Source organism: Globicephala melas, chromosome 13 (genome assembly GCF_963455315.2).
Source record: "Globicephala melas chromosome 13, mGloMel1.2, whole genome shotgun sequence".
Lineage (NCBI taxonomy): Eukaryota > Metazoa > Chordata > Mammalia > Artiodactyla > Delphinidae > Globicephala > Globicephala melas.
Genome location: NC_083326.1, coordinates 25,710,986 through 25,722,760, shown reverse-complemented (window position 1 = coordinate 25,722,760; position 11,775 = coordinate 25,710,986). Strand labels below are relative to the sequence as shown.

The following is an 11,775-nucleotide window of genomic DNA, read 5'->3' as shown; positions in this document are numbered from 1 at the left end:
ACACTCACTTACCCATAGGCCTCTTCCGTGGAATCCATCTTGGCTAAGAGATGCGCGCGCACACATGGGAAAATCCTGAGATACACCGAATATGGAGTCTGAACCAGGCAAAGCAAAATGACTGGACAAAGGAAACACGGAAGAAATGCCCCATGTAAGTGATTTAAACTGTTGCGACGGCACGACTCTCTCTCTGAGTCCGCCCGTGTGTCTATCCACATGTACTCTTTTTTTCTCCTAAATAAATACTTTACTTGTTTCACTATTTTCCATCTTTGTGGGAATTCTTTTTTCTGCAGAGCCGTAGAGGCAGGGCCTTGTCACTAACCACTGGTCTAGTGGCTAGGATTCGGTACTCTCACTGCTGCGACCCGACCTCAGTCACTGGCCGGGAACCGAAACCCTGCTTCAAGCCGCTGCAGGCCGAGGCCACCCGAGATCAGTTCCATTTCCATGACGGTCTCAAAAGGACAAAACTCAGTGATTACCAGGGGATGTGGTGGAGGGGCAGGGCAGCATGAGGGGGTTTTTTGGATGGTGGAATTGTTCTGTATATACGGTTACTTGATTCTATATATACACGTGTGAAAATTCATAGAATGGTACACACGTTCACACAGAAGTCAATTCCACTGTATGTTGGTTTACAAATCAAACAGTAGAAGCTAAGATCAGTTAGAACTTGCACAGGTTATTCCCATGTACTTTCAATGATCAGCATCAGAAAGGCCCTCATTATAGCAAAATTCCTTAAAGCGCCCAGTACCAGTTGCCCATTTTCTTCAGTTATACAAATGAAATATGTGACTCAGTCACAGGGAAAAATAATGTAGTAGTAAGACACGGATGCTTATTACTACTACTTCTAAACAAGACTGACAGGAGGTTCAAAAAAATTAAAGACAGAAGGATTGGAAGGGACGAAATCACACCATCATTACTTGCAAGTCGGGAAGAAGGGAGGCTAAGAAATACAAAGAAAAGAGATCACACACACCCCTCCTCAGCACAGATGTTCTGGTCCGAGGCTGACCTGAGCCAAGAAAGGACGGGATTTGTAAGTGAACTCTGGAGCACTCCTGTTCCACAGGATGAGACTCTTCACTACTTAGAAAATAGGCTATTGTTTATCGCCGAAAGTGACGTCAGCAGCCAGGAGCATTGAAAACACTACATGTTATGGAAAAGAAACACCCAGAAATCTGCTTCCTGATTGCTCTGAACCAGATCAGCTCATTCATTGTGCTGGTGAGATGTTCAGTCTCTGATGTGAGGAGGGGACGGAACCCTGGGGCCAGGACCTGCTCTGAGACTTCCCCACCCTGGTTCCCTTCAATGCATCTACCATCCAGGGCTGCTGGAGAGGCGGGCAGCGCAGGCAACTTCCCAGCTCAAAGTACGTGAAACCAGTACCTTGCCTGCCTTCTTGGAATTCACAGTCTAAGACGACTGGGATGTGAGGGGCAGGCAAGGCTCAGGGACGAGTCAGCAGAAATTCCCCATGAAAACGGCAATCTGTGGAAGCAAAAGGGTAAGTGCACTTGGCGGAAGGAGCACGTGGGTAAGGGAAAAACTTACACGACAGAATGAGAAGACCTTGGCAGTGAGACTGGAAAGGGGGCCGGGACGCTGGCAGAAGCTGCTAGTGAGGGAATTAGGTGAGGTAATCGGGTCTGCACGATGAAAAGACAACTTCCCCCCACCCCTGAGGCTAGAGTTATTTAATTATTTGCATTGACTGGCATTGGTTGTAGGAGATTTTCTTCCTGAGTAATCCTGTACCTTGGCAAGCACGTAAAATATAGTTTTCGTAACTTAAAAAAAAAAAAAACATTGCTGGTATATGTTAGCTGCAATCAGAACGGCCATGATCTGTGCTTTATAGAGAATCCGTTTTCTGATTTCACAGAAGCGGCCGTGCCTTATCAGAAGGCGCACTTTCGTTATCGCTTGTTATTTTCCTTTATTAACAATCATGCATTCTAGCAGGGACTCATGCAGCCGTACGTACGCCCATGTTCATGGCAGCATTGTTCGCAATAGCCAAAAGGTGGAATCAATCCATGTGTCTATGGACAGAAGAATAGATAAGCAAAATGTGGTCTATCCATACAACAGAGTATGATTCAGCCATGAAAAGGGAGGAAATTCTGACACAGGCTACAACATGGATGAACCTTGAGGACATTATGCTCGGTGAAATAAGCCAGACACAAAAGGACAAATGCTGTAGGATTCCAGTGACAAATGCTGTAGGATTCCAGTTTATGGGGTACCTGGAGTAGTCAGACTCATAGAGACAGAATGTAGGATAGTGGTTGCCAGGGGCTGGGGAGACGGAGGAATGGGGGTTATTGTTTAATGGGACAGAGTTTCAGTTTAGGGAGATCAAAAGTTCTGGAGATGGTGGTATTATTTGCACAACAAAATGAATGTACTTAACGCCACTGAACTATACACTTAGAAATGGCTAAAATGGTAAATTTTATGTTATATATATTTTACCACAATAAAAAAATGCTTCCCAATGGGGAATTATATACCTTTCAGTTTATCCATTCACATACTGAAGGACATCTTTTTTTTTTTTTTTTTTTTTGCGGTACGTGGGCCTCTCACCGTTGTGGCCTCTCCCGTTGCGGAGCACAGGCTCCGGACGCGCAGGCTCAGCGGCCATGGCTCACGGGCCCAGCTGCTCCGCGGCATGTGGGATCCTCCCGGACCGGGGCACGAACGCGCGTCCCCTGCATCGGCAGGTGGACTCTCAACCACTAAGCCACCAGGGAAGCCCTGAAGGACATCCTGGTTGCTTCTAAGTGTCGGCAATCATGAATAAAGCTGCTATAAACATCTAGGTGCAGATTTTTGTGTGGACACAAACCCTTTGGGTAAATACCAAGGAGTGTAATTGCTGGATCATATGGTCAGAATATGTTCACTTTTGTAAGAAACAGTCACGCTGTCTTGCCGAGTGGACGGAGACCTTTTGCGTCCCCACCCGCAAAACACAAAGAGTTCCTATTGCCCCACGTCCTCACTAGAAGGACGGTTTTGTCGGTGCTTGGATTTGGGCCATTCTAATAGACGTGTAGTGATAGCTCACTGTTGTTTTACTTTGCAATCTGCTGAGCACATACGACGTTGAGTGCATTTTTCAGTGGGGATTGTGAGCACAGGCTTAGGACACATGGATGGCACGAAAACTCAAAATATGTGTGGAAAGTATTTCATTTTATTTTGGATTTTTCATGAGAAGCAATGGAATAATCATCACGGGGAAAGCTAAATTTGTTAGACTTCCAAGCAGTTAATTTATGCTGAGGGTTATTTTTATGCTGACTTAGTTGGGGGGTGGGGTGCCACCACCCTTTCAGTGCTTTGGGGGCCACTAAAGGTCTCAGCTGGTCCTCTGAGGCCTCACATCCAGGTTTCCATCCAGGATGAGGGCCTTTCCTCTCCCCAAAGGCAGCCTCCAGTCCCACCTCAATAGAGCTATGAGTTACCTTCTTGGACCAGGAAGCCGACTGCCACGTTCCAGACCCAGGGTCCTGATCGCTGTGTGATGCACTGCCTGCTGGGCTGTTCTGTCCCCCGCTGCATGGGCCCCGCCCCAGGTCCTCCGTCTGCACCTCCGTGTCTTCACTGTGGAGGCCTGGGTCCTCCTTCATTACTGGTGGCCCCTGCTCCACCCTCAAGAGTCAGCACCAGGGCCACCTCCTCAGGGTCTCACCTGACTCCCCTCCCCTCGCTCCACCCGCCACTGTCTGAACACCTGGGTGTGTGTGTGTGTGTGTGTGTGTGTGTGTGTTTGACAAACCTGGTTCTCCCACCAACTGGGAAAAGCAGTGTCTCTTCGTCTTGAATTCCTCGGCGTCTAGCCCGCTACCCTGAGGAGGTGAAAGCTGGGAGATGCTTTCTGGGGAGTGGGGCTCAGGCGGCACAACCTCTTGGATGTAATAGTGCGATCTTTTTCACTCACGAGGCCACCGCTGTCTCTCAACAGCACTTGGAGAGCCAAGGTTAATGGGAGGGGAGGGGAAATGGGGGTGACTTGACACTGTGTCTTCTCATAGGCTGACATCCAATAACCTGGTGAGAAGAATCTCATCCCAGAACTATCGGTATTTTCAGGACGCATATCTGGCAAAGGCATTAGGCTCTCCCGACTTCAGCAACCTGGACCCACCAGAGCTGAGGGCCTTCTGCTTTCAGCTGCTGGTGAAGGAGACCCCCTTAACGGGACCCAGCTCTGAGCTAGGTGAGCAGTTCCAGCTGCAGACTATTTCAGGCACACTTTAGGGTGGAGCACGCTCCCTGCAGAGCGGCATGTCATTCGCCAAAAGGGAAATAAGTTCTGGAATGTCACCCTTTCCTAAGAGCCCTTGTGTAGGAGTCTCGAGGCCAAATCGCAGGCTGCATGTTTTCCCCGCGAGGTGCTTTCACGGGAATGTGATGGGCGTGATACCGGTCTTTCTCGTGCGCTTGCTCGAAGACAGCACCGCACACACGATGTGGGCTGGAGCAGGCGCTCCGGGTGGGAGGGAGGAGTGTGATCAGTCCCATCGCTCCCCTCGTCCTGGAGGGAAATTCCAACCAGCAGCTGTGTCTTGAGTTGAAATGAAAATGCAAGAAAGGAGGCCAGAAGAAGGGCAGAGATTTCCTAAAGTTTGTCCCAAACAATGTAGTGCAACTGTGTGGGGGGTTAGGAAACTCCAAGGCTTATACGACCAAGGCGAACCCTGCAAGGAACACAGTGATTTGTTCTGTGCAAGGATTTCGGGCCAACCTTAACACACAGCAAAGGCACCAGCAAAACAGCACAGCAAAGACTGCAGTGGGTGGTTCCAGACTCTCACGTTCAAGACAGCTCAGGAAACCATGCTGAGTGCCTGCCGGCCTTTAGCTCCCATCCCTTTAACCAGCATCACCGGACCGAATTGCAGGACAAGGAAAGAGTGATCACACAAATCGTGGGGTCACTTCTGGCCACGGAAAATAATACGATGACTCTTCGTGAGGAAAATGCACTTTAAGATCACAATGAAATGCCACTTTACAGCCACTAGAACCAATATAATGAGTGTTGGCAAGGACGTGGAGAAACTGGAATCCTTGTAATTTCTGAGGGGAATGTAAAACGGTACAACCACTTTGGAACAGTTTGACAGTTCCTTAAGCTAGAGGTCAATTTACATAAGACCCAGCAATTTCACCCCTACGAATTCAAGAAAAATAAAAACGTGTGTTCGCATAAAGACGTGTACGTAAAAGTTCATAACGGCATTATTCACAACAGCCAAAAAGTGGGAACAACCCAAATGTCCAGCAACTGATGAATGGATAAACAACGTGACTTGTCCATACAATAGAACACCATGCAGTAATACAAAAGGAATGGAGGATTGATGCTCTTACCACACGGATGAACCTCAGAAACACGAAATTGAGCGAAAGAAGCCGGAAGCAAAAGACACCTGTTGTACGATTCTATTTAGATGACACGTCCAGAGAGAAGCAATCCTACAGAGACAGATCAGTGGCTGCCTGGGGCTGGGGGCGGGAACAGGCAGCAAATGCAAATGGGTGCCCGAGACAGATCTTTCTGGGGTGACAGCAATGTTCCCAAACCGGATGGTGTGAGTGGTTGCACAGCCCCTGTAAATTTACTGAAAATCACTGAACTGTATGTACACCTAAAACGGAGTAAATTTCAGGTATGTAAAACGTGCCTCAATAAATTTGTGAAAAAATAATGACGACGGCTACAGCCCAGCAATCTGAAAACCTAAGGTGTGGAGGGTCTCTGATCTAGGAGGCTACCTGCCCTCAGGAAGGAGGAAATTGTGTCCCCTCATCTTCCAGGCAGGAGTTGGGAAGGGCAGGAGCTGTTCCTGAGTTTCGGGCAGATGGTGAGAGGCTTTCTCTGGCTCCTGGTAGATGACAAGGATGAAAGAGAAAAGAACCTCTATCATCCCGTGGCCTGGCCCACAGCCCCTCCCCCCCGGGGCTCCCACTCCAGTCCTGGCGGGATCCCCGTGTGCCCGTGCAGCGCAAGGCCTAGCAGGTGGTCCTGGGTCCAGCAGAGGTTTGGCAACATCAGCCCCAGACCTGTCCTTTGGCAGGGTCCCTCAGAGGGCCTGGGGGGTCAGGAAGGAACAGAGAGGAGCAGAGATGCAGCAGATCCTTCTGCAGAGAATTCCACGCTGTAGAGCATCTGCTCCCAGCAAAGGAGGACTGAGACCCTGTGTCATTCATCTTGACATCTTTAACACTAGAGTAGCGGCACTTACAGAGTGAATGAATGAATGAATGAATGAACGCCCACCACGGTAAGCATTATTACAGGAAAAGGAACAAGGCTGAGAGGTCACAGAAGACGAACCAGCCCTTACAAAGTGGTTCAGGATGGCCAAGGGCTGCACCTCTCAGACGTCCAGCATCACAGCAGCTCTTGAGACTAGAAGCTACTGATCCCAGAGCCCTGATGTCTGCTTCTCTTCCTGTAATTCATCTCCTTAAATAAAAACGCTTTTTCATTACACAAATAAGGCATGCCTGTCTTACTTAAAATTAGAAAATTAACAGAAGAAAAGAAAAATCACTTGTCATTCCTCCAGCTAGAGATAACATACATTGTGATGTCTCTTTCCAAGACTTTTTGTGTCTATAAATAAGTATATGGTATGCTTTTAAACACTAAGATGGAACATAATGTTTTGAAACCTGCCTTTTCACTCCATGACGTATCATGAATGTCTATTGACCAAGACTCTGTCCATTGTAAATGTCAGAAACCCAGCCCAAACTGGCTTCAGCCACAAAGGGAATCTATCCACTGGGTAACTGAAAAGTCAGGCGCTCACACGAAGTCCTGAGGCATCCTGCAACCCATGCCCTCCTTCCTCGAGGCTGGCCTCATCCTCCAGCAGATCCTCGTGTGATAGCCCTCTAGCCCCTGCATCCTCAGAGCCCGGCACTGGCATCCTCAGGGGGAAGAAGCCTCCTCTTTCCCTACGGTTCCAACAACGCTGAGAAGTGAGTCCCTTCCGTCCCACTGGCCTGCTGGGAGCCCCGGACCAGCCCTGTGGTTGGGAGCTTGTGTCTCTGTTCTCCCCAGTGGGCTTTCTCACAAGCCCTCACCGCTGCTGCATTTTGGAACAAACCACAGGACTGAGCGTGAGAGGTGTGGTTCCCTAAGAAGACGTGGGGTGTGCACTGAGAAGGGAAGGTGCAGGGCCAGGAAAAAGGACCATTTCTCCAGTAACACCTTTCCTATCAACACAGGCTTCAGGTCCAACCTCTGGTGACAGTACACATGGTTCCACCGGTGGATGACCACCGTTTATCAACCCAACCCCTAGGACACACGCTGAGGTAACTTCCAGCTGTTGCTGTTAGCAACCATGCGGGAAAGGAGATCCTAACACTACATCTGTGCCCGCATCCTTCACCTCTTCTTAATTCTCCCGAATCACGGTGAAACAGTTACTGATCTTTATGAACTAGATGATCTGGGGAGTCCAGGCAAAAGTGCGGGAGAAGCCCCACGTTTCTGCTAACCGTTCTAAGCTCTTCTCTCCTCGGCTCTTGGAACCCAGGCTTCTGGTTATAAAGGGCTCCCAGAGAGACCTACACCCAGATCTCCCATCCCCACCCCGAGGCTGGTCCCAGACAATGAAGTAACTTCTTCCTTTCCAAACAAAACTCTCACTTTAAAACAGGCTGGTCTCGCTTCGGAGGAAAGCAAGGCAAGCATCTGGAAAAAGTAAAACCCCAACCACGGAGCAGCTGAACTTGCTGAAGTGTGGGATGAGTTTGAGGGGAGATGTTCTTGAGTGGGGAGGCAAGTTTGTCTGGCTCTCATTTTCTTCAGGCTTATCCTCCCTCACCCTGCAACCCCGCAGGTGATCGGAAACTCGCCCCCTTCCGAAAGGTGGCCTCCCCTTTCCTGCACTTTGACCCTTGTGCAAATGTGGTCGCCACTGCTGGGAGAGGGCCACAGAGACCATGGCAAAGCTGGGCATGAGCTAGAATCCTATTCCAACTGTAATTTTGCAAATGACTGGTAAAGCTGATAAATGTTTGAAACTTTCTTGGCCTGAGGCAGGATACATCAATAAATGATTGTGAGGTGCATAGAACACTTCACCCCCTCACTTCTAAGGTGGGCAATTCTGACATGGAAACAGGCGTTAGAATATAACACCTAGAAGAAGGTGAGTCAGCCTCTAACCCTGTCACTCCCACTAACAGATGATAGTAAAAAAAAAAAAAGGCCATTACCCTTTTCTATGAAATATTAGATAACAACATTCACTCAATCCACCCTACCAGGTTGCTAGGCCAATTGTATGAGCTAATGTCTGGGAATATACCAAGTACTATACAAACACAGAGATATTTGTTGTTGTCAAAGTCCTTTCAGGAAGAAAAATACTTTTATGAGCTCATAGAAATGTAGTAGAATTGAGCACTAATAAACCTATTTGTCTAATATAATCAGAGCCGAAACTATAGAATTTTACCTTTTCTTCCAAGAAAGGCCTATAATCAAAATATTCATATCCTGTTCTCAGTGACAAGTTCAACTGCCAATAGATGAGTTCAGAATCCAAAGCGTACGTTCAAACGTATTCCTAACCCTGTGACGTGTCTGGATTGCTCCATTTAGCCTCAGGAAATCAGAGAGAAATATTTATGTGTTAAAAGCACTTTCTCAAGAAAAATTCCAGGGTGCTCGAAGTTTTCTGACCTTTCAGAGGAAAAGCTAGGATACATATTCCACTCATTTCTTTAGCAGGTCTTTAAGGACCTCCTTTGATTCAGGTATCAGATTAGGTGCTGGGAGACGCAGTCCTTACCCTCAAGTAGCCTCTGGTCTGATGGAAGAAGTAAGTGAACAAATACAGTTTAGTCTAAGTGCTTAGTTAAAGCAGACGCACCCTGGTTAGTACACTCCCTCTGCTTGGCTGTGGTGGTGCCTGAGTGTGGGCACAGGGCCCTGGACCCCCGGGCCCCTATCACCGGCTCAGAGGACTTTTTGCCTCGTGTGGTTATAAAGAGACACGTCTCCATCTCCTTCAAGACAGAGGAAAACCACCTTGTGAATATCTGTGTGACCAGAGTATGATTGGCAGGGTCACTGCACTCAAGCCATTTCTAGTGTTATGACTTCAGTTTTCACAGTCTGGGTAAGGGAGTGGGGAAAAGTGGTTCTTGGATTTCATACAGTTTTTTGAAGGAGTCAAAGACTCTTCAGATCAACTCCATGTGAAACCTGCACTGAGCCAAGCCGCTCTCCCAGCTCTGCCTGTCCCCTCATCCTGACCTGCAGGCTCCCTGCCGGGCCCCGCCAAGGCTGCCTGGGAATTACAGCTGGTGCTACCAGCACGCTGGTTCCTGGGAGATGAGACCAGACTCGTTTTACCTTGCTTGTTAAGCCAGAGCTTCACGTTTTATTGCTAATGTAATTATTTGTTTAGTTGTTTGCTGCTCTAGGGGAATATCTAGTACCCAGGGTACAGCTGGCCTGTAAGGCACTGTCATGTGAATCCCCAAAAAAGCCCCCTTTGCACAGGTCATTTAAAAAGGCATCCCCTCTAGTCGGATGGGGCGCCCAGGAAAAGGGCCTGGTGGCGTGGGCTCTGGTGGACTTCAGCCCCATCCACCCCTCCGCGGCTTTGTGCAGCGTACAAACCGCACGAGAGGGTGGCAGCCGGTGTAAGTTCTGCATTCTAAGCGTTTTGTTTTGGCTCTAGAGAGTACGATACCTTCTGTTTTAAAACGATGCTCATGTATGTCAACTATATTTCAATTTAAAATATGCTGAATGCTTAAAGGATCTCTTTACTGTGGGATTATCATTTTCTTTGGTATACTTTTCTTTATAAAAATGCCAAAAGAAGTATTATTAATAATGTATTTTTAAAACTTATGAAAGTAGAACTTACCTTGCAAATCCTAATATCAATTTTGCTTTCATGTTCTGCTTTTCCCCTGTGGTTTGCACACCTAGGTTTTAAAGGAGAAGTGTTAACACTTTTGTATTTTATTTTTCTTCCTATTCCTGCCCCCTCCCAATAAAATTCTTGGGACAGGGAATCAGCTTTACACCATCAAGCCAAGATTTTTTTTTTTTTTTGCGGTACGCGGGCCTCTCACTGCTGTGGCCTCTCCCATTGCGGAGCACAGGCTCCGGATGCGCAGGCCCAGCAGCCATGGCTCACGGGCCCAGCTGCTCTGCGGCATGTGGGATCTTCCTGGACCAGGGCACGAACCCGTGTCCCCTGCATCAGCAGGCGGACTCTCAACCACTGCGCCACCAGGGAAGCCCCAAGCCAAGATTTTAAAGCAGCGTCCTAGGATGCCTCCTTTACTCCACAACTGCAATATTTTAAAAGAAGAGACCAAGTTTTCATAGAGCCAGCCTAGGGAAATATTCCCACGTGGTTCTTCTGGTGGGGTGTGCCCTGTGTGGGGGGGGGCTGGTAGGGTGGAGGTGGGAGAAACGGTCACACAGAAGGAACTCGAACAGGCACTACTGTTACCAGCCAAGTGATCCCCAAATCCCAAGTGTCTGTTGCATTAGGGAATAGCTGCGGGGTACCCAAAGTGTTCCTGAGGGCTGAGCATTTGTTAATTGGATGCTTCATAATTCCTGGAGAACTTCACCTGTGGGCCACGAAACTGAAAGCTAAACCAGCAAGTTGCAGAATAGACAAGGTTAAGAAGCCAGTTCCTCAGGGGTGATTACAGGATGCTCCATCAGGGTGAGAGTAACTCCTGTTAGCCCCTCACTGCGGGTGGAGGGTGGGAATATGTGAAATTTAGGTGCAGGGCGGTCAGGTAGGGCCTGACCTCCCGGGACGGGCTGGCTGTACAACAGGCCTTGAATAAGCTTTTGTTGAGTGAATGCAGGAGCGGGGGCAGCATTCAGAGGCCTTGGCTGTGACAGTTCCCCCGCCCTGGCTCTCCGTTTAGGGGAGAAACGCTTTTAGGGAGCGGAGGGCAGCTGGGGTGGGGTCAGGGAGGGCTGGAAAGAACCAGGGGCAGCTCTGAAGGCCGGGGCTCCTGCCTACCTCATACGACGACTGCGATGGAACGTGGAAGCCTGCTCCCCAGAGGACGTTGCAGATACACAGAAACACAGGTTTAGATACATTCAGTGAACGACTCCTCCTCGCCAGGGGGAAGGGAAACGTTTAAAGAGTGCGGCGCTTTTTCACCCCTGGCAAGGACACCCTGGAGTTTTTGGCAGTCTGGGAGACGGCGGTGGGATTCAGGAGCTGCCTGGGAAGGGCGGGCGGGGGCCGCCACGACATTCCCAGACTGTCCCGGACCCCCGACTCAGGATCTCACCCCGGGAAGCGCTCGGAGGAGACCCAAGTGGGGGTATGGGGGGTCAGGGCTGCAGCCGAGGGCGCCCAGGGGTCCGAGGGGCGGGGGTCTGTAAAAGAGAGTGCAGGGCGCCGAGCAGCCGCCCGGAGAAGGGGCGAGAGCTTGTCTTCAGGGGAGCCAGGAGTCTAAACGGGGCGAGCCTGACTCTACGCAGAGTCGGTACCAGGAAGGAGCTGGTCTTCTTGGGGAAAAGGTGCAAAAAAAAGTGCAAACGGTGGCGGGGTGAGGCGGGCGGAGCAGGGCGTCCCGCGCGCGGACACCCACTGAACCCCGGCTGCTCGGGCGGGCGCGGGTTGTTGCCGCGGGACACCCCCCTCATCCCCGCCCCCCAGGACGGGCCGGGCGCCCGCGCTGCCTCTCCCCCGCGCCCCCTCCCCT

General features: G+C 49.6%; 1 long non-coding RNA gene across 1 annotated transcript; it reads right to left on the bottom strand.

Moving 5' to 3' along the window:
* Nucleotides 1-1,385: 1,385 nt before the first annotated feature.
* On the bottom strand, nt 1,386-11,651 carry LOC132598300 (uncharacterized). Its single transcript, XR_009566339.1, has 3 exons — nt 11,079-11,651; nt 9,951-10,011; nt 1,386-1,515 (listed from the first exon to the last, which is right to left on the bottom strand). It is a non-coding gene; the product is annotated as an uncharacterized lncRNA (long non-coding RNA).
* Between the last annotated feature and the right edge of the window lie 124 nt (nt 11,652-11,775).